This window comes from Calonectris borealis, chromosome W (assembly GCF_964195595.1).
Source record: "Calonectris borealis chromosome W, bCalBor7.hap1.2, whole genome shotgun sequence".
In the NCBI taxonomy this organism is placed as follows: domain Eukaryota; kingdom Metazoa; phylum Chordata; class Aves; order Procellariiformes; family Procellariidae; genus Calonectris; species Calonectris borealis.
Genome location: NC_134351.1, coordinates 23,365,434 through 23,388,094, shown reverse-complemented (window position 1 = coordinate 23,388,094; position 22,661 = coordinate 23,365,434). Strand labels below are relative to the sequence as shown.

Genomic DNA, 22,661 nt, shown 5'->3' with positions numbered 1-22,661 from the left:
CTTTCGCCAAACACTCCTTCACAACCCACAGTTAAAATATTTCCAGTAAATCTGGTGGTGGTGGGGAGCATCAGCCTCCAGCAAAGGGTCCTTCATCTGAACATCAGCATTTTCCCCCGTGCTCGTCCAAAAAGGTTGTCTTTAAAAGCTACTCCAGTTCAGTACGTCCACCTGGAAATTCCTCGCCCCGGCAATGCTTTCAGCATCGGGTGTTTCAGTTCCTGCGACACGGCCTATTTACACCCACAGAGACGGACATGAACGATAACAGTAACTCCAGCAAGTGTCCCAGATCTGACACATCTCATCCGCTGGGGTGGGGGGGGACGACGGACTGCCACCTTTGTGGGTTCATTTTAAGACGCCTTTTTAAGTCTGCCTCCTGCGAGGTGGCATTTTGCAGTCCTCCTCCCCACCATCCTTAAGGAAGGCAAAAATAAAACCCAAAACGTGTGTTTTTTTCAACGGTCACTTCATCACAACTCACTGGCTGCCTTCCTCTCAGCGCAGGCCTAAGCGTAAACTCCGGTCTCGTTCCGCACACCAGAAGGGGAGAGAAAAGAAAGAGAAACTCAGGCAGCAGCTGAAGGAGTGGCGAAGGGGAGAGACAGCCACGCAGCGAAGACTCAGTTGTGCCCGCCGCTGCCAGGCGAGGCAAGGCGGAGGGAGCCACTGCAGCTGCAGCGGAGCTGAAAGGGAAGCGGCGTGGAGCAGCGCAGTAGCGGCGGCGGAAGCGACGCTGGTTGAGCGAGTGAGAAAGAGGCAGCGGAGGGAAGGGGGAGGCTGTTGGTGTTTGGCGCCGGTGGAGGGAGTCATTCCTGCAGCTGCACTTCCGGTCGGCATTTTGTTCTGAGAGGGAGCGAGAGAGACACACACACGGGATCCTTTCCTTTCCTTTCCCCTCCTTCTCTTTCCCCTCTTCTTCTTCCCCCCCCACCCCCCGCTCGGTACCGACTCACTGTGCCTAGGCTGCCACCTCCCCCACCCTCCTGCACTCGCATATACAGAGGGAGCGGCGGCGGCGGCCCTTTGGCAGCGGCCCCCGCCGCCCCCCTGCGGCTCGGAGTGTGTCTTGGAACCGGTTCGGTTCGGCCCGGCCCAGCCCGTGTTGATGTTGTGAAGCAGGCTCAGGGGGAAAGGATTTGTCTCGGCCGCTCACCCCCCAGCTCTACATGTTCGCTGCACTGAGGAGGAGACGGAAGAGGAGCCAGCCCCCCTCCCGGCCCGGATTATTGTTGTTATATTATCTCCCCTCCTCCTCCTGCTCCGCGGCGGCGGCGGCCTAGCAGCGGCGGCAGCTCCTCTGAGGAGGGAGGGGGCGGATTTCTCTCCCCCTCTCTCGGATTCTCGTTGGATTCAGACGCCGATTTGCTCAGGTAATCCCCCCTCCTTGTCTCCCCTTCCCCTCCCTGTCTTCTCCAGCAGCGGGCTGGGCCTCCTAGCCCAGGCGGCCCGGCGCTGCCGGGAGCAGAGGGGATTAGCTGTTATCCGGGGTAGAGGGGAATAAGTGGCAACCAGAGGTGTTTATTTCGCAGCCCTCCTTCCTGCTCGCTCGGGTTTGGCGGAGGAGATTGGTTCCTCCCGGGCTGCCGGGAGGCCTAGGCCCGGTGGAGAGCGCAGGCCCGCCGGCCAGCGCCTTTACTCTAGCTCGGGGATTAGAAAGGCGAAGCGGCTTCTCAGTGACAGGCCTCAACGCGGAGAGGAGCAGGAGGAGGAAACAATACAATTAGCCGCAAATGTGCACTGATCCTTTTGCCATATTTACAACTTCACCAGGGCAAGGAAGGAAGGTCCCAGCGCAGACAGCCCTCTGAAGTGGGGAAGGAGTAAGTGGAGGAATAGGGCACGAGAGACAATGTAAATACTCAGAAACAAAAATACCAGCTCTTTTCGCTATTACCTTCTCCTTCTAAACAACTCCGTTCTGAACATTCAAAAGTTCGAATGCACATGGATTTATAATGTGCAGAGGTTTAATATCTAAATAATATAGCGATTGATTAGTGTGTTAATCACTTAGAATATTGATAGCATAAAACTAGCGCTTGTGGGATGATTGTCACAACGTGGACATCTGCAGACCCAGGAAATAGAGATAGACAAGCATATTGTGTCAGGTACTCCACACAATCTCAATGTTCATGTGCTGTATACGTTACAGGAATATGTACTAAATTCAGACGAAATACTATTTTATACTCTTAACAAACAGAAAACGGGAGAGGGGTCGTGTGTTAAAGTGCTACGTTTATGACATTTCAGGGGCCAAGGTGAAGATGAGATCTTACCCTAATTACTTGAGAATCAAGAGTAAATTTAATTAAGTGAAAAGTGAGGAATGCTTAAAAAGTGTCATCCTTTCTTGTCAGGCCCTATCACTTTGAGATCCTGAGGTTGTTATTGGCTGTTTGTGTCCATGGTGTTTGAATATGTAATTAGGTGTCATTTTAACAGGTCAAATGTGTTTTGTAAATGATGGTTGATTAAGTGTCAGGTCTTTATTTATAAATGGTAGCCAATTTACAGTAAAGTAAATCTTGGACTTACTGTGTGGTAGAGTTGAGAGTGTTATTAAAAACTGAGGTAGATTTAAAACAAACACCCTGTGAACTAATAAAAATACTCCTACAGAAATTACATAATTGAGGGAAATTTTAAGATACCAAGTTTCATCTTTCATATAGATGAGATGGCAAACAAGTATCAACATTACATAATTTGTCTATTTTTCAGTAGGTTTTTTAGTTGTCCAGGCAGATCTGTTGTAATAATAAGTGGTTAATGTATCTAATAAAGTAACTTTCTGATATATTGTGTTTAGAGTCTTATAAACTGTGCTATCATGTCTCTGAGTGCCCTGATACATGTTTAAAAGGGTGAAGTTAATATAGCTGTCACGTAGAAGGTGTGTTTTTAATGCTGTTAATCTGTGTAGTAGTCAGTAGCGTGTCCGTGATTTGTATTGGTCAGGGAGCAGTTTGAATTTTAAAAAGCCTGAAGATCCTGCTGAGCCCCAATCCTGGCCTCCCTCCCACTAATCTCCCATTCCTGTCTTTGTGCTGCCTGGTCCTGTTAGACACTGTTTGCAACAGAGCCTCAGGCCTACGTGCGTGGAGAGGAACCATTTACACTATGAAAAAATAGCTTTTTATTTTTAAATTCTGTGAATTGCAGAGGGAGCCACTAGTTGTCTCTAACTGTCCCTATCTCTGTGTGCAGCTGAATTGCTGTTATCTTTTGGTCTGTAGCATGTGTAGAGGTCGAGTGTAACTCTGCTTTACAGGAAAGAAAGGACTGTGCAGAAGTAGTAGTTCTTGGGTAGTTTTCATCATCAGGAAGCGACGTGAGCTCTAGCGTTTCTTTTGTCGTCTGTTTCAAACAGCTCTCATTTTAACAAAAAAGGGTTTGTTAAGTTCACTACTGTTAGCTTATCTGACTTATTTTTCATTTAAGGAGGTTTGCTCTAAATATACCAAATAAGAGCAGGAAATGATCTACTGTAGTTATGTAGTTCCTGTCAAGTTTATCTTGCCAGGGTTGTGTTTACGGCACGCTCTTTTTTTTAATCAGAAAGCATGCACTTTTCTGGTATGAAAAATAGGTGTATTTATAGAGGGAAATTTAAGATGCTGCCCATTTGTAATTTGTAATGAGTTTTTTTTGGTTTTGTTCTTCTGAGCCATATGTGGTTAATCCTGAATTAGTTGCATTATCACAGTTTATGTAGTTGTAAATTTCTTTATCTCAGAAAAATATATTTAGCATACCGAAATACTTAATGCGGAAATGTTTATAAGATGACTTATTTTTGGTTTAGATTGTATTTTTAGCACATTTAAGAGCGTGTGTGTGTGAAGCAGGACTGTCAGTTTCATATTCCTTTTTCCCTAGTGTTAGGAGTTTATACTGGTCCACTGTTTATCACAAGAGCTAGCTGCTTAAGGAGGATGTAGTTATTTTATTCATGTGATAGAAATACAAAATTAATTATTCTCGAGGTGTTGGTTGTAACAATTATTTTAACTGAGAGAGGAAAATAATTTCTTGTTATCTTTTATTTTGTGCTTTTGACTACCTTGTACATTTTGAATTTGTTTCCTGTGTACACAGGTTTTATTTCTTTTTTTTTTTTAGCCTTATGCTATCTTTTAAAGCTGTTTTTATACTTTCTTTTTTTTTTAAACATACCACTAAAAAAATTATTTTTTTACATTTGAAATGTTTAAATTTTGATTTAGGACAAAACAGAACAGGATCAGAGAAGCAAAATTATACCACTAAAACCATTTGCAGATCCCTGCTCTACATAAGAGTACATGTACCCCGGTGCAACCTCATTGCATGTTTGAGACTCCATGTACATTAATGTTCATATGACTCTTCTTGCAGAATCAAGGCAATAGATGGTTCTAACCCAAGGAAATGACTATGGTTTTTTTGTTGTGTTTGTATGATGATTAAGGTAATACAGCCTTAATCCTAAATGTTTCATGCATATATTCCTCTATAATATAAACAAATTATATCTTGAAGGATACTAGATGAAAAATAGTCAAAGTGTGAATTGATTTGAGCCAGGAATTGGTATAACAAGTTTCCTATTGCAATTTTCTGTGTGTTCAGTGGCAAGTGTGGTACTTTTATGTGTGTATTATATTACAAAGTGTTAAAGTCATGGTATTAAATTTATATTAACATTTACTTCATAACTATTGCACAAGAAATGCAAAGTTAGTGGACAATTACTAGTAACTAGAAGGAAAAATATACTTCTATTCTGAATAGACATAGGAAAGAAATTAAATCTTCAAATTCAGAAATTTATGCTTTCTAGGAATTATTCTAGAGGAGTATATAATATTCATCAATGTGTGGATATTTTGACAGCAATTATGGGCATACTTAATTGGAAAAATATGAGTCATGATAACTTTAGAGTTTGGTGTCTGGTAGGTGTGTGCTGGATCGTCCAGTGTTAGAACAGCTATTTAGTGTCGCAAAATACATCACTAGAAATATTTAACACTTGAAAAAACTGTCCATTTCAATATGATACTGCTTATTTTCAATCTTGCCTTTCATATGCCTTTATTAGAAGTAGTACAGGTTAGGTTAGCTTCTGATTTTGAATCATCAGCAGTAACGAGCACTCAGTTACACAGAGATACCTACAAGGAAATGCTCGAAATTGGCGATACATGTGTATTATTGCTAATAACCCTGTATAATAATGATCCTTTTTAATAATCGAAGAAGGAAGTCCTTTTGAAATGACAATTGTTAAAGGCTTGTATTCTAAAAACCTTTAATATAATGTTTTTATTTTATCATTACATGCATACTTCTTCGTAGCTGATCCTGAGAAGTGAGATGTGGGAGAGAAGTGCTTTATAGTGATATCTGCTGCACCCCAGGAGTGAGGAGATTGTGCAGGACCTATGATTTGTGTCTCACTTCCTGTCCCTACTGTTCACTATGGAAAATCTCACTAGCAAAAGGGAGGGGAGAAAGGATTTTGGCCCAACTGTATGTAGAAACTAAAAGGAATTCCAGTCAAATTGAACACAGTTGTTGATACTGTACTTGAAGGTGACTACTTGGTTCACACAAATAACTAAAAAAAATAAACTTTGAAGAACATTTTTCATGTTAAACTCTTTAAGGCAGGAAAAAAATCTAGAAAAGTTTATTTTTATTGATTTTAGTATGCGTATCAGTTGATTCTAAGTGGTTTTCCAATCAAAGATCTCAAAATTCTTTATATGGGTAGATATTTTCATTTTTCAGATTATTGCTGTGGCTTAATTTGAAGCACTTTGTTTCTTGCAGGAGTGTGTATGTGTAGACATGCAATGCATTTTACAGGAACAGTGTTAAAAAAACGCTAGGCTGGAAAGTCAGGGACTCAGATAAGGAAACAGCAGACTAAGATTGCAGAAACAAACGTAATCCATCCCCCTTCTCCATATGCTGGGCCTTTAACTACATTACTGTATTTCCCCCTTACCCTCGTGGCCCCAGTTCAACGGTTCATACAGTGCATGGGAAATCGTAGCTGACTGGTATACTGTTATAACCTAGTTTATATATTTGTTTTTCTTTGTCATTCAGTGTGTAGCCTACTGCCTTATTATCTTCTATATACCATACAAATCTTTCATGAATGCTGAAGTGTTTTCATCTATTCATTTGTAGGAATTATCTCAAAATACATATCTGCACTTCACAAACATTAGAGATTTTTTTTTTGCGCATCTGTAAAATATTATTTCCATTTTACAGATGGAAGACTGAAACTGAGTCAAATAGTGAGTTTGAAAATTGCTTATAAATCTTGTGTAATTTGACATGCTTTATTCTTGAGATTTTTAGAGTTACTTTACAGCACTTAGGAAGTTCATAACATTGTTCTCTTTGACTATTTGTGGTTGTGAGTGCCCTGCATTTCATAGAATCATAAAGGTTGGAAAAGACCTCCAAGATCATCGAGTCCAACCGCCAACCCAACACCACCATGCCCACTAAACCACGTCCCTAAGCGCCTCATCTACACGTCTTTTAAATACTTCCAGGGATGGTGACTCAACCACTTCCCTGGGCAGCCTGTTCCAAGGCCTGACCACTCTTTCAGTAAAGAAATTTCTCCTAATGTCCAGCCTAAACCTCCCTTGGCGCAACTTGAGGCCATTTCCTCTCGTCCTATCGCTAGTTACTTGGGAGAAGAGACCAACACCCACCTCGCTACAACCTCCTTTCAGGTAGTTGTAGAGGACGATGAGGTCTCCCCTCAGCCTCCTCTTCTCCAGGCTAAACAACCCCAGTTCCCTCAGCCGCTCCTCATAAGACTTGTTCTCCAGACCCTTCACCAGCTTCGTTGCCCTTCTCTGGACACGCTCCAGCACCTCCATGTCCTTCTTGTAGTGAGGGCCCCAAAACGGAACACAGTATTCGAGGTGCGGCCTCGCCAGTGCCAAGTACAGGGGTACGATCACCTCCCTGCTCCTGCTGGCCACACTATTTCTGATACAGGCCAGGATGCCATTGGCCTTCTTGGCCACCTGGGCACACTGCCGGCTCATGTTCAGCTGGCTGTCAACCAGCACCCCCAGGTCCTTTTCCTCCGGGCAGCTTTCCAGCCACTCTTCCCCAAGCCTGTAGCGTTGCCTGGGGTTGTTGTGGCCCAAGTGCAGGACCTGGCTCTTGGCCTTGTTGAACCTCATACAGTTGGCCTCGGCCCATCGATCCAGCCTGTCCAGGTCCCTCTGCAGAGCCTTCCTACCCTCGAGCAGATCAACACTCCCGCCCAACTTGGTGTCGTCTGCAAACTTACTGAGGGAGCACTCGATCCCCTCGTCCAGATCATTGATAAAGATATTGAACAGGACCGGCCCCAGTACTGAGCCCTGGGGAACACCGCTCGTGACCGGCCGCCAACTGGATTTAACTCCGTTCACCACAACTCTCTGGGCTCGGCCATCCAGCCAGTTTTTTACCCAGCGAAGAGTGTACCTGTCTAAGCCGTGAGCCGCCAGCTTCTCTAGGAGAATGCTGTGGGAGACAGTGTCAAAGGCTTTACTGAAGTCCAGGTAGACCACATCCACAGCCTTTCCCTCATCCACTAGGCGGGTCACCTGGTCATAGAAGGAGATCAGGTTGGTCAAGCAGGACCTTCCTTCCATGAACCCGTGCTGGCTGGGCCTGATCCCCTGGTTGTCCCGGACATGCCTTGTGAGCGCCCTCAAGACGAACCGCTCCATAATCTTCCCCGGCACCGAGGTCAGGCTGACGGGCCTGTAGTTCCCCGGATCCTCCTTCTGGCCCTTCTTGTAGGTGGGCGTCACATTGGCAAGCCTCCAGTCATCCGGGACCTCCCCTGTTAACCAGGACTGCTGGTAAATGATGGAGAGTGGCTTGGCAAGCTCCTCCGCCAGCTCCCTCAGTACCTCAGATATTTCAACATATCAGGCTCATTGTTTCTCATGGTGGATTCCTAAGAGGTATAGAATGGTTTTTCGCTGATGGCCTTAAACATCTATTCAGTTTCAGCTGTCTTGATCATGCCCAGAGCTGCACAAGAATAGATTTCCTTTCCTGAAAAATTAAAAAGAATCATCCTCCATATTGTGAAGAAACCAAAATCTTTTAAAGTTTATCAGGAAGAACAGAGACAACTACTATATAATTACCCAAATCCTGCAAGTAATTAAACGGCTTGCCTGCAATATTGGAGACAGAGATTCAAAATATTACTTTGTGAACTTCCAGCAGGAACCAGCAACCCTGGAGAGTATCCTAAGCATTGGTTATTGGCTGTTAGGGGTAAAACTCTGCCTCTTAAACCGATAATTGTTGCAGTTGATGTAAACTGGTTGAATAGAAACCTCTGCAGCCTCGTGGTCAGACCATTTCATTGTGATGTCAGTCTGTTGTCCGGCTGCTGTATGGCTCTGTTAGGAAAGCAAGACTGTTCAGAGGTGTAGTAAGCGATGTAGGAAGTACAGGTTCAAATGCCTGATCTGTATCAGGCAGAGAAGTTCTTGAGCTTTTCCTCCCCCATATGGCTTTTTATGTTCTAATCATATGCTCTAGGCATGATCCAGAGGCTGTGGGTATATTATGGAACAGGTAGAATTTTTATTTCTTTCTTTCCTTGTGATGGAAGTTTTCTGTGAAAATAAGCTGCTTTTTTGTTTTTTTTTAAGAGGAGTTGTTTTTTGCAAACTGGCAGTTTCCAGCAAAAGATCTATTGGATGGGAAACGTTTTTTAATTGATTGGATGACATATGTCACGTGCCATATATGGGGCTGGGATCCTGTGAATAATAAAAACAATATATGATCATTTAATGAATGACTATTATAATGCACAAGGGACTGAATTGTAGGTGTAAGCAACCATAATACTGACATTTCTTAATACTTTAATGCTTGGTTTTATAGTTCTAACCTTTTTTCTCTTTTTTTATTATGTAATTTATCAAGCTCCTTGAATATAAACATGTGTCTGTGATAGTGCAACCCCTATCTCTCATATTTGAACTAACAGTCTCTCCTCTATGTTGACCAGGTACTCAGAAAAGATGAGGTTACAAATACTTTGTCTCTGAAATTTTGTTTTCAGGTCTTAGGTTTTAATAGAGACTGTCCCACTGTCTTGTATGTTATTTTCCATTCAGATATGTTGCTTCCTCTTTTTCTTCAGATATGCTTTCTGAATATTAGTGATGGGGGGAAAATTTAGAGAGCCCTCATCAGATGCTACGTACAGCAACTACTTTAGCACCTGTAGAAAAAATAAGCTGGAACATGCTTTTTGCAGTCTAAAAGCTGGGAAAATTTTCATAAGACTCTAATTGGTGAGAACTCATGGACAGTGCTTTGTGGAGATCTAAAATCAGTTTAACTTCAATTTTGTTTTCTGAAGGGAAAATTAAAAATCTGCCTGGTGATTTGTGTTTGTTAAATTCCTAGTTCAAATGAAGGAGATATGTGGTGTTTTTTTTTTTTTTTACTACAGTGGATGCTAGTGTGTGGTGGTGTTTTTTTTTTTTTTTTATAATAGGAAATGAATTTTCTTCTACTAGCATTCTCAGTGATGATTGGTTCTTCCTGGCAGGTTCCTTAAAAACTCTTGTTGAGGCATAACCTGTAACATAGAAAAACTTCAGTGTATCCTAATAAAATTTGGCAGTTATAAGCAATTAGAAACATTGCTTAACAGATTTGCTAGTCAATTTTAAGAATGCATGTTGCTCCCTGCTTGTTTTGTATAGGTGAGGCTGGTAGTGACTCCTCTCAGTTTCTTGACACTTATTTTTTAAAGGCACTGATTTTACTTCTGACTTTGCTAAACTTAAGTCATTTGGGCCGAAATTTTCTATGCTGGGTGACTGCCCGTTATTGACTGACTCTTTTAATAGAGCCAAAATAGTTCACTGTCTCCTAAGGGTCATGCTAGAGAAAAAAATGTTTAAAAAATAATTTTGACCTTTTCTTCAAGTCATTCGAACACCCCCATTCTTTTGGAGAGGAACTTAAAATTTGAGTGAGGTGACTTTTTGCATTAGGGATGTGCATTTTGTTGCCATTTGAAAATCTGTCCAAAAATTGGGCAAGTTATTAGTGTCTGAACAATTAGCTGGCTTCTCTGATTGTAGGCATTAAAGTTGAAAAATTTTGTATGCGCAACAGGACTTTCCTAATAAGTATGGTTCTAAGCAGTGAGATGTGGTACAGATTCTTAGTTTTCTGGTGTCCATTCCGTGCTTATCCACAGTGCTCATTTGTTTGAATGTGAAAAAGACAAGAACTGAGGTTGCAGGTGGCTGGAAGGGTGAACACATGGAGGAGAAGAGTGGTGGACTAGAACCAGACTTAGACAGATGGGGAGGGAATGGGAGTTTGAAGGGCAGGAATTGGGAGGAGAGTGGGAGCTTGGAGTTCCTAAGGAAGTAATGACTGAACTGAGAGGACTGGATAAAGGAGCCGGTGGGGCAGATACAAGTGTCCTTAGTGAAGATACAGGAAGAGCTGTGAAGCAGCCTTAGCAAGAAACTGAGACAGAAGGGTACTCTGGAATTGGGTGTACAGTCAAGGGAAGCAGTTCAGGGATGGGAATGGGTGGGAAGTATGTATTGAGAGAGACCAGAGAGGGGAAGAACAAATTGCCTGACAAGCCAGAAGTACAAAACGAGGATTGGCTGGGCCTGAAAAGTCAGAAGTATAAAATGAGGATTGGCTGGGCAAAGAAGCATTACTTGACACACAGGAATTTGTTGTTTGAATTGTCTTTTTTTTTTTTTTTTTTCTCCTGAGGAAATCACATAGTAAAAAAAAAAAGCTCAGAAATGTGGAATACTTCTTGTAAGAGCAAACGGTAGGGAATTCTGTAGTTCAGATTACTTGTGTAGTCTGCATTTGGCATCTTTGTGAATGCGTTGTGGTAGTCTTTAAGTCTGTCGCCACTATTTTTTCCTACAAAAGGGTGCCTGTTTCACTGACTGTGTAGAATGAATGTAGCCTCCTTAATAGAGATTAAAAAAAACCCCAAAACCCCAAACCAAAACAAACCCACCCCCCCCCCCAATACAAAAAACCAGGTTATATTAATGTCTTCTAGGATTGGCTTTAGATATTGTTGATCCTACCTTGGGGAAAGGAATAGACTCTTGAGATTGCTTCCAGTCCTGTCTTTTATGATTAAATATTTTGATTTCTCTTTGGTGTTCAATGTGTGCCTTAATCACTTCATATCATTAAACCCTGCTCCAGAGACAGAATTCTTAATTTCCTCACGGGCTTTTCTGTGATGTGTATTGTAATATTGGAATGCTTCACAAATACTTATTTGTTTAATGTTTTTGAGGAGAGTATGTAATCATGCAGGTTGGGAACTGAGATGCAAAAGTTGGTCTTTATAACTTTGGAAGTCCAACTGGATTTTAATTTTAAATTAACTTGACTTTTTTTGTTTCATAATGTGGGTGATAATATTAGAACAGATTTTGTTAATTTTGGTTATAAATATGACTAATCAGTTTTTGAAGAAAAATTGGGCTTCAGAGCATGCAGGAAGAAAGGAACACAGAAATATTTATCATTAGTAATAGAAATAGAATCAGATTCCCAAGAGCGGCATTTTTCTGTTTCCTGCTATCTGGTCTGCAGCCTCTTTCACTTCATACTTCTCTCTCATTTTTACTCGGAAGTTGGAGAGTTATGTATACAACAGACCATACAGCCTTATGAATAGCCTCTGATTCATTTCCAGAGCAGATCCTTCCTGTAAGCTGAATGAAGATTGGGCCAGGGGGTGGGAGGGGAATGTTACACAATTATATAATCCAAAAACTGTGTCAGAATTCTTGAGCGCAAGGGGCGTTTATTAACTTTTGATTGACTTTGCAAATGTGATCTTTCAGCTGGGGGGCGTGGGATTTCCTGGTAGAAGTCTAGAAAGCTTTGAGTTGATACACAGAAAAAGTAATGTTTGAGTATTTGTTGATATCAACTTTTCTGTGTTGAATGTTCTGTTTTAGAGGGTTTTTTAAAAGTCAGATCTTCAACATAATTTTAAATGATATGAATTTTAACATACGGAAATGCATTTAATATATCTTTTTAAGCATTGCCTTGTAAACCAGCTGTCATAGTGCAGTAAGGAAAATTTGTAATCTTGAGTTCTGCATCATAAAAAGGAATTGGAGTGAGATCAAAAAGGGACTTTGTTGTTGTGATACTGCTGTTGAACAGGTCAGCCCCTGAGTGTCAATCACAAGTTTGAGATGTGTGAGCATGCAAAATGGAACTCACAACTCCTGTGGTGCTGAGCAAAGGTTCCATATTGGTTAGTCAATAGAAAATATTGAAGATATTTTTACCTCCTGAAAGAGAGTTTAAATCAATTTATTTTATAATCATAGTCTCTCTTTAAGGCTTTTTCCCTGTTCTAATTCATTTTCTTTGCACTGTTAAGTAGTAGTACTCATTCAACAAGAGGAGAAGGGAATACTCGCTATCCCATAAAATCTTAGAGCCAATCGAAGACTCTAATGGATAGCGACAAATGCATGTTTGAACCGCCTGCTACTGAGGAGGATGTTAGAATCTGGGTGTCTGATATCCTGAGCAAGTGCCCTTCCTCTGTCCTGCCGAGATTTTGAGTGAAGGGATGGAGGCAGTGGCTAGTACACAGTGCGATGTACTCAGTTTTGTGTGTTAGGCATGTTCAAAGCATGTGTGTGTGACTGGACTTTCATACTCTGAGGATCTTGCCCAGGCTTAGGTGTAAAACAGATGTTGAGCTGCTTAGTTCTGCAAAAATAGTGGCAGTTCTGGCATACACTGAAGCAAAGCTGTAGGTGAAATTTCCTGGTGATAATTAAGGTGACTAATGGCTTAGAGAGTTGTAGGAACACACTGTGCACTCTAAGGTCACTATTATAAAAGATTATTTAGAGTTATGGCTCTGCATATTTACTCACTGTAGTAATTCCCTCTGGTTCTGTCTAGCATAATGTAAAGTTTAGTCATGTTATTTACAGAAATAGATAATTTATTTTTACCATGGAAAATATAATTAAAATATTTTAGGAATTGCAATAAAAATAGTATAGTTTAAAAAACTGTTTTGTCTGTAATTCTCTAAATATCATTACATGAACAAACCATCATAATACTGCAAGGTAAACATTCTCAGTTTTCACATCACACTGTAATCTTAGCCTGCAACCTGGAGGAAGAATAATAAAAGCTACTTATTTAATTTAGTGACATGTTAAATAATTATATTGAATTAGTAGACTTCAGAATAGGAATTCTCTCTTTTTCTGTAAATGTTTGTGTTTATTCCTGACAAATCCTTTTTCTAGGCTCAAAGTATACATATGATGTCATGGGATTAAGCAAATTCTTAATCGCATCTTGATAAATAATTAGCCAATGAAGTCTTATAAAAAACTCTGTAGATGGACTTCTGATGATTCAACATAACTTGTTAAGTCCTGGCAATTTGAAGTTATTGCATGCTCAGCTACAGTGAATGTTCAATTGTATATATGTAGCCTGTGGCAATTGCGCATAACTTGATTTAATTTAACCCTGTTTCATTGCTGGCTAAGGAAGGTTGAATTAGTTTGCATTTTTCATGGGCTAAGCGTATATGCGCAATTATTGAAAGTTAGCTGATGCACTGTAACTTGAGAGTCTGGGCTAATCAACTTGCCTAAATGTGGCTGAGACTTGGTGTAACCCTATGTGAATTTTGGGAGAGAACGATATTTGTCTGAATCAAACAAAACTGTTCAAGGTCTCCTACCTGCACCTAATTACTGATACAGGTGTAAATTTGAACAAGTGTTTTGGGAAGGACAGTAAAAATGGATGAAATATCTCATTGTAAAATATACTAATTTTGAAATCCTGTTAGAAGATATCATAAAGCTTGTTATAGATATATGCAGATAACTATTTTAAGCAAGAACAAAAAAACCTCATCTGTTTTATGATCATGAAGCTTACATGCTTATGCTATTTTGTAATGAAAACCAAAGAAAAATTAGAAAATAGATGTAATTTAAAAGTGACCCTATAGAAATAGCATCAGTTATCAAAGACGTTAAATTTGCTGTACAGAACTTAGAGGTTTTATTAGTAAAATGACATTCACCTTGATAGAAAGAATTCAGTTTCACGTGCATGGTTATGACAAATAAATATTCTGTAAATTGAGTTGCATACAGGTTCATTAGTGGAGTTGTGTGTCAAATAATGCTTTAAAATTATACTTCTGCAAATGCATTGCCTTCAGTGGGTTTACATAGATATAATTACTTGAAACTGATATATATCAACATATTTGCTTCCTGAAATAAGTTAGAATTTCAGTTGGACTTTAAATAGGTTAGTCCCTAAATCTTAGGGTATTCAAATATAGTAAAATATTTATTCACTGAACTCAGTGATTATAAATTGGTGCACACAAGACTATTTAAGAAGCATTTTTGGTTTTCTTTAAATAATACATCATAATTTTGTAGATTAGATTTACCCCATTAAGACCAACAGTAGCTTTAATGATTCTGTCATAGTTACTTAGCATTGTTCTTGTGGTTGATTATGACAAAACCCAAATTATTGTTAAGTATTTTATGAATCTTTGTGAGTTAAAGATGTTTGTATTTTTGGGGAGTGGGGTGGGTTGTGGCCTGGAGCACTAATTGCTAAGATGTAGTGGTAGGCTCCCACTTGTGATTTCTTTGCAATAACTTTCAGAATTCTGAACATAGTTTAATAAATTCAATGCTCATGTAGTTTACTAACATACTCATCAGTGGTATGTTAATGTAGATGTTAATTAGCTTCAGATAACTTGAGATAATTTTTATAATCACCTGTGTAAAAGGCTTACATATATGATTGGGTAATAACCCAGATATTTTTCCACTGAAAAGGACAGAGTCATGTTTGAAAACTTGCCTTAAAATCTTTTAGAAATAAGAAACACCTACTTGACAGCCAATGTCTTAGAAAAACTAGAAAAGGATGTTTGCTGTGAGTAAACATTAGGAATAATTAGCAGTGGGGGAGCTCAAGTTCTTTGTAATATGAACCTGGAAAACACAAATGTAAACGAATATTGGATAATGTGAAATAGCAGATTAGTACTCTACAGAATACTACTGTCAGTATAAATTTGTGTCTCAGATATAAATATTATCATGTGTGCCAAAGCATGCGGACAGTCATGTCAAATGTGTGGACTGGGAAGGCCACTTGTGGTTCTGCAAGCTCTAATTTATGGTCTTCCGTGGCAACTGTTAAAGAGAGAAAAAAGGATTATGAATTGAGATGTGTCCCTGGATCATGTCCCTTGGGTTTAATGTGAAGAGTTTAAATTTTTTTTTTTTTTTTTTTTATTGAAGAGGTAAACAGCCTGTTGTTACAGGAACAGATCTTGTCCTTGTTGCTACTTCTTAGCTGCTCTCCTCTCAGTTGTATGTTTTATCACAGAGGTTGGTGGTACGTTAGATATTACACTACTGGAAAACAGAACAGGAACTCAGTAGTTTGAAAGCCTGGGTGAATAGCTAGCAAAAGACAGTGTCCCTACCCATATAGGTGCCTCAGCGTCAAATGAAAAAAGGAAAGACAGGGAACTGAGAACTAGCTACTCCTTATTGCTACTTGAGTGTATATGTCAGTCTTGATGCAAGTTTGAGGTAGTTGAGGCCTGATCCATTTCAGCTGCTTCTGGTCTCTGTATAAATGGCATGTGAATGAAACTAGAAGGGTATCATGCTTCATTTTTAATGCTTCTGTATTGCCAGAATATTCCCATAAAGATGTGTAGTCTCTGGGTCTCCTTTGTGCTAAAGTAATTTCCAATTTGGAAAAAAAGCAAATTGATTATATTCCTTCTACAATAGCAAAGCTGCAGAGAACTGAGAATCTTCTCCAAACTGAGCCTGTGACTTGTGAAATAATGTTAATGTTTCACACTAGAAAGATTGAGCTACCTCTCTAAAAGGTGGGTGTATATCACTTGCATCCCAGGGAAGACTGCAAAGATCAGCTTTAGTTTTCCCTCGCAGGTACTGCCCTACATATATATAGCAGTGCTGTGTTTCACATCTTACTTTGTACATACTTGTTTTCATTTGTCAGTGAAGGATGGTAGGCAAACAGCTATAACTGTATTTTTCTCATAACAGGATGACGTGAAATACATAACACTTATTTTAGGATATTTTAAAATGTTTCATTTTTAAGTAATTAAAAGATATCATAATGATAATCCCATTTCAGTGGGGTTTTTATGTTTTTTTTCAACATATGTAAAACTATTTGTGACACTTCAAATATAATTTATCTGCATTTTAAAATCCAACCCCTTGCTAGAAAAAAGGGATACTTCACTGAAAATTGTTGCACTTGAACAAATTACGAAAATAAAGTGCTCAGCATGCAATTGTGTAAATTCTATTAAAATTAAAAAATTAAGCATGACTGAGTAATCTAGTCTTCAGTTTATTTATTGATTTGATTTATCTGCATGATCAATTGTGGCTGTTCATGTATCTGTAGCATATGGGCCACAGTTCACCTTTGCCTTAGCAACAGCTGGGACAATAGTGCTGCCTGAATTCTGTAGTAGAAAGCTTTGTATTAAAGCCTCAGAGAAATTGGGGGCTATAATTAGCCCTCTCTTCCACAGTAGTGAGTTTTAGATCCTTAAGAAAAGAAGATGGTAGTCATTTGGAGTGAAGTGCCTGGAGAACAAAGTACATAGAAGACAAGCAGAACATCCGTAGGTTGGATACAGGCAGAGATGGAAGGATTCGGTGTGGGTTGTCTTGGTGTGATCCTGTGAGGACTGATCTAACTTCATGGAGCAGTTCTTGGGCCTTCTCCATCTGCCCACAACATAGTCAGCTTGGCAGTTCAGTCAGTAACTTGGAACTGTGTCCCTGGCCTAAGACTTGCTTCTCTTTTATTTTAGCATATCAGTTTAGAATTTAGAGATGTATTTATAGGATGCATGTGGATTTTTATTTAATCAATAAAATGATATCTGCAACTCATACAAATAAAGAAAATTCACAAATGGGAAAAAGCAATTTTTGCTGTTTCAGTCATTAATTGATGACCAACTTTCTCATATTGGAAGGTGTCACTTACTCATATAAATAATGAAAAAATATTTGTCATATATTAATGAATAGCAAAGTAGTAGCAGTGCATTTATCCTCTCTGAGACTTTACCAGTCACTTCTTTGAAGAAGTAATTTTAAGAGCACTTTTTTCTTTTACTATGTAGTTTTTTGCCATATTTTTTATTTGTCAACCTCATTATCTCCTTGCTTTTGTAAGTGAGAGCTTGTATATGTGATATAATTTGAATATGCTTTCTGGAAAGGCCACATGAATACTTCAGTAACTGAAGTTGTAAACAGGTTTAACTAAACCAAAATAAGCCGTTCTTATACTGAGACTTAGATTTCTGTATTTCTTTGATGTTATTTTTAATATTCTACTTTAAAAAAAAGTTTTTTATTCTTTTTTATTAGTAAAGGCTTACTCATCTCTTCCCCCTTCCCACCCTCCCCCCAATTTTGAAATTGGCTGTTTAATTGGTAACTCTCATAAGGCAGTGAAGAAGCCACATCATGAAAGACCTCTGGGGGGCGGGGAGGGGAGGAATTCTTGTCCTGTTTTACTTTGCAGCATTGACAGAAGAGCTTGGTTGGGTGGAGTATGAATGAGGCTGTCTTTCTCTGGTTTGTGTTTTATAACATATTAGCAAATGAGAGCTTTGCAAGTGTGTGAGGTGAACAAGATGGAAAGGCTTTAGTCCCTTTCTCACCTTGCAAAATATGAACAGACATATTTCAGCTTGGGTGAGTTGGGTAAGTTTGTGGGAGAAAACTTGATTTCTGAGGGTTCTTGATGGACTTGATAGCATTAATCCTGCTTGCGTTATCTGAGTGTGTGTCTATATATAATACAAAAAGAACTGACAAATGTATTATTTCAAAAACAATTTGAGTACCAGGCAGAAAAAAACCCCAACTGGCAGGCAGTCGAGCTGTGACTCTAACAAAAAATGTCCCTTCTGATTCCTAAAAAATAGTCTTTCAGAATATTTGATTATTTTAGTATGATGTCAGTTGCCTTTCAGTCTGTTTTCTAAAACTATGACGGACATGTCTCAGTGTGTTGGAAATGACTTTTTTTTTTCTTTTTTTTTTTTCTCATAAGGATTTGTCTATCCGACTGAATGTATTAAACCACTGAGATAGTACAAGACCAGACCTTAATATTAACAGTAGTCACGTAACTCTTCTCTGTACTTCAAGTTACCTGTGCAGTATAATTTCTTAGCTTTTCAAGTTCCTAGCTTGAAGAGCAAGTGGCTAAAACATGGTAAGATGATGTAGAAGGTGGTGGTGTTATAAAAGTAAAAACCCAAAGCCTTGCAACTTTTAAAGTTTCCAGTACCTTATCAGCAGAGAGCATTTCTGCACCCTTTGTCTAGTCAGGTACCATAGACAGCTTGTGCCTTATGACTCTTGAAATTGGATGACTGATATTAAATTGTAAAGCAATGCCTTTTTCTACCTACTGGTCAAGAGATCTCAGTCATGTTGTGGCAGAAATCCTGACAATTGGATAGCAATTTTTTTTTTTTTAAGTTAACTCTTGGTTAACTTAAAAAAAACCCCAAAACAAACAAAAAACCCAACCAAACAAAAAACCAAACAAAAAAAAAAAACAAAAAAAAAAAACCACCCCAGTGAATTGCAATACGCTGTTTTTGGGAAATGGTATACAAACTGATATTTTTAAAGAATGTTTTCTTACAGTCTCTTGATTAAGCTTTGCCTTAACCATATATTTTGGATTTAACTTTGAATTTGCCATTTGCTTAGTAGGTCTCACTGAATTCCTGTGTAAGGTTATACCTTAGACAAATTATACCTTGATCTCCAAAAATGTCAGTGGTACTTGAACTAGGTAGTTTCAAAGACTCTCTCTCGGTTTCTACAACCAAAGACTGACTTGTAATGCTTGCTTATAATTTCTCAGAAGCACCAGGTGCTGGAGCATGCAGGCTGAAACCGGTAAAAGTGAGGGAAATCTTTCTTAGCTGACCTAGGCAATGAAATTGCTTTTCAGAGGGATTAAAACCACAAACAAGTATTATAAGAATTAACTGGGGGGAAAAAAAAAAAATAATGAAAAGTTTTTGGATAAGAAAGGCATTTTCCTTTGTGTTGTGCATTACCTAACATGTGGGATCTATTCTTAATTGAACTCTGTTGCTAGTGGGGCTGTATCTGATTGTGAGCAGTATAAAAACTGACACGGCCTATGATTAAATCATTTGCTGGACTAATGCAGTGTTGTAAAGCAGTCATAATTCTGAAACTAAGTGCCATATGTGCCTGGATAGGTTTGAGGTATCTTTGTTGGTCCTACTCAAGCAAAAGCCTCTGTTTCTTCTTACTGCTCATGCCGACTGAAAGATTAGTATTGTTTTGAATATGTCATGCTGTGATGGGTTGACCTTGGCTGGCCGCCAGGTGCCCACCAAAGCTGCTCTGTCACTCCCCTCCTCAGCTGGACAGGGGAGAGAAAATATAACGAAAGGCTCCTGGGTTGAGATAAGGACAGGGAGATCACTCACCAATTACTACCATCATGGGCAAAACAGACTCAACTTGGGGAAATTAATTTAATTTATTACCAATCAAGTCAGAGTAGGGTAATGAGAAATAAAAAACAAATCTTAAAACACCTTCCCCCCACCCCTCCCTTCTTCCCGGGCTCAACTTTACTCCTGAATTCTCTACCTCCTCCCCCTGCAGCAGCGCAGGGGGACGGGGAATGGGGGTTGTGGTCAGTTCATCACATGTTGTCTCTGCTGCTCCTTCCTCCTCAGGGGGAGGACTCCTCACACTCTTCCCCTGCTCCAGCGTGGGGTCCCTCCCACGGGAGACTGTTCTCCATGAACTTCTCCAACATGGGTCCTTCCCACGGGCTGCAGTTCTTCACAAACTTCTCCAGCGTGGGTCCCTTCCATGGGGTGCAGTCCGTCAGGAACAGACTGCTCCAGCGTGGGCTCCTCTCCATGGGGTCACAGGTCCTGCCAGGAGCCTGCTCCAGTGTGGGCTTCCCATGGGGTCACAGCCTCCTTCGGGGGCATTCACCTGCTCTGGCGTGGGGTCCTCCACAGGCTGCAGGTGGATATCTGCTCCACCGTTAACCTCCATGGGCTGCAGGGGGACAACCTGCCTCACCATGGTCTTCACCATGGGCTGCAGGGGAATCTCTGCTCCGGCACCTGGAGCACCTCCTCCCCCTCCTTCTTCACTGACCTTGGTGTCTGCAGAGTTGTTTCCCTCACATATTCTCACTCCTCCCTTCTGGCTGCTGCTGGTTCCCACGCAGTTTCCCCCTCACCCCCCCTTCTTGAATATGTTATCACAGAGGCGCTACCACCGTCGCTGATTGGCTCAGCCTTGGCCAACGGTGGGTCCATCTTGGAGCCGGCTGGCATTGGCTCTAACAGACATGGGGGCAGCTTCTGGCATCTTCTCACAGAAGCCACCCCTGCAGCCCCCCTGCTACCAAAACCCTGCCATGCAAACCGAATATACATGCTGCAAACAGCAATGCAGAAAATATAAGCAACTGCAGGTATTATTCTTTCTTTTAATAAGTTGCTTAACAGGCAGGTCCTTTAAGTAATAAAGTTCTGATCTGTTATGTTCATAACTTATATTTTTAAGTATTTGGTACAGTCTTTTTTTCTTATATGACCTATGTTAAATGAATGTAAGAAGCACAGTAGCCTGAAGAGCAGCCCTAAAGCAGAATACTGACAATATATGGATAGAGAAAATCTTGATGACCACAGTTCTTGTACTAAACTAAATTAAAACTCATTGAGCGATTCATCAGGAAAATAATAAAATCCATTCCTGAAATAAGCAGTTTTCAAAAATGGTGAAAGAGTAGCTCATTACCTCAGCTGTGTAACTGCCTTCTAAACTAAAAGTTGCAATAACCTTTCAGTCTCAGGAAAGATGGGATAATTTGTGGGTACATGAAGTAGGTAAATACAGTTATGTTTACAAGTTTATATAAATAGGGTATACAAGTTGTACCTTGTGTATGACAACCAACAAGTGTTCCATGCTTTTCAAGGAGAATATTGTTCACAAGAGATTTCAGGGTGGACAATGCAAAGGACTTGTGGTGAATCTAGGAAATGTACTTTGTATACAGAAGACAGAACAAAGCCTTTGGCTGTTAGTGTGAAAGGGGCTAATGGTAGAGGGAGCTGGCCTTATTGACAGCATGGAGGAGGTAGAATGGAGCATGATGTGAGACAAAGTATGTAAGTGATATGTAACATCAACTGGGAAAAAAATATGCTAAGTCTTGTAGCTGTAACATAGTGGGGTAGAAATGGAAGCTGGTTGAAGGGACAAGACAAAAAGGTGGACTCAAAATGCCTAGAAGACAGTTGTAACAAAGTAGTATGCTGTAGCCTGTGAGGACAAAATCGGTCTGAAACCAGAATCTAAATGACATGATCAGTTTAAAAAAAAAAAAAATATGCTGACAAACTGGAGGGAGTGTGACAGAGGACCACTAAGACGGTTAGGGGGCTGGAGCATGAAACTTTGAAGAAGAATCTGAGGTAGCTGGGTTTGTTTACCCTGTTGAAGAGAAAGCTAAGAGGGCTTGAAATGCTGCCGTTAACTAGTTAATGAGCATTTATATAGAAGATGAAGACGAGCTCCTCTGAGGTGCACAACAAAAGAAGCAACAGCTGCTGTTGCACTAAGGGAAATACTGATTGGATTTAAGGGGAAAAAAATTCAAGTGAATCTCTGTCCTTGGAGATATTCAGAACTTGACTGGGTAGGCCCTTAGAAACCTGATGTAACTTTGAAGTTGCTCCTACTTTGAGCAGAGTGTTGGTCCAGAGGTCCCTCTAAGCCTAAATAGATCTATGATTTTGTGGTAACTTCTGTTTAGAATCATTATCTATACTTGTGTAGCAACAGGAGTTATTGAGTGAAAGCAGTGTTAAAATATGGGACCAGTTAAATCTTCCTTGGATGACATATTCAATATAATCCAAGTGTGAACATGAAGTTTCATTTAAGCAAAATACTTGGCAGTTAATCTCCTGTCTAAGATGAGTTATATAGTACCTCTCATGGATTTGATGATATAAAATATTTCAGTTAGATGAAGATGTTTATCTAAAAGGTAGCTTTTAAAATGTATTTTCAAATTTCTGTCTCTAATTTACTGCATTTGCATATGCAGTTTTTGAAATTGTATGTTTAAATGATGTAAGAAAGAGTGGGAATAGTTGTACTAAAATATCTTGCACAGAGGTGTTTTCTACAGAGTGTTACTCAAAGCAATCATAATTACAAGTTCAGTTACTACATAAGATTTTTATTCTTTTCTCATATTCCTATGGATGGACTTTTTTTTGTAGATAGAGGCTGTTGTATAGCTTTAACTCAGTGTTCTTTCACAGTAGTGATATTTAAAGAATATAGTTTGATCTTTTCTAAAGAACATATTCTCTTAACTACTGAAAAGTTATATGCTGATATAGGATCTCATTTTGT

General features: G+C 39.8%; 1 protein-coding gene across 7 annotated transcripts in view; it reads left to right on the top strand.

The window, feature by feature from the left end:
- Positions 1–787: 787 nt before the first annotated feature.
- Positions 788–22,661, top strand: part of LOC142074878 (nipped-B-like protein) — a 207,820-nt gene continuing 185,946 nt past the window's right edge. For 2 of the 7 annotated variants that reach the window (XM_075135800.1, XM_075135801.1), the window contains exon 1: positions 823–1,376. The gene's annotated coding sequence lies outside the window, so the exon portion shown is untranslated. Of the gene's footprint in view, positions 1,377–22,661 lie in introns of all 7 variants that reach the window. The other 5 variants (XM_075135812.1, XM_075135804.1, XM_075135805.1 and 2 more) reach the window with 5 other exon arrangements.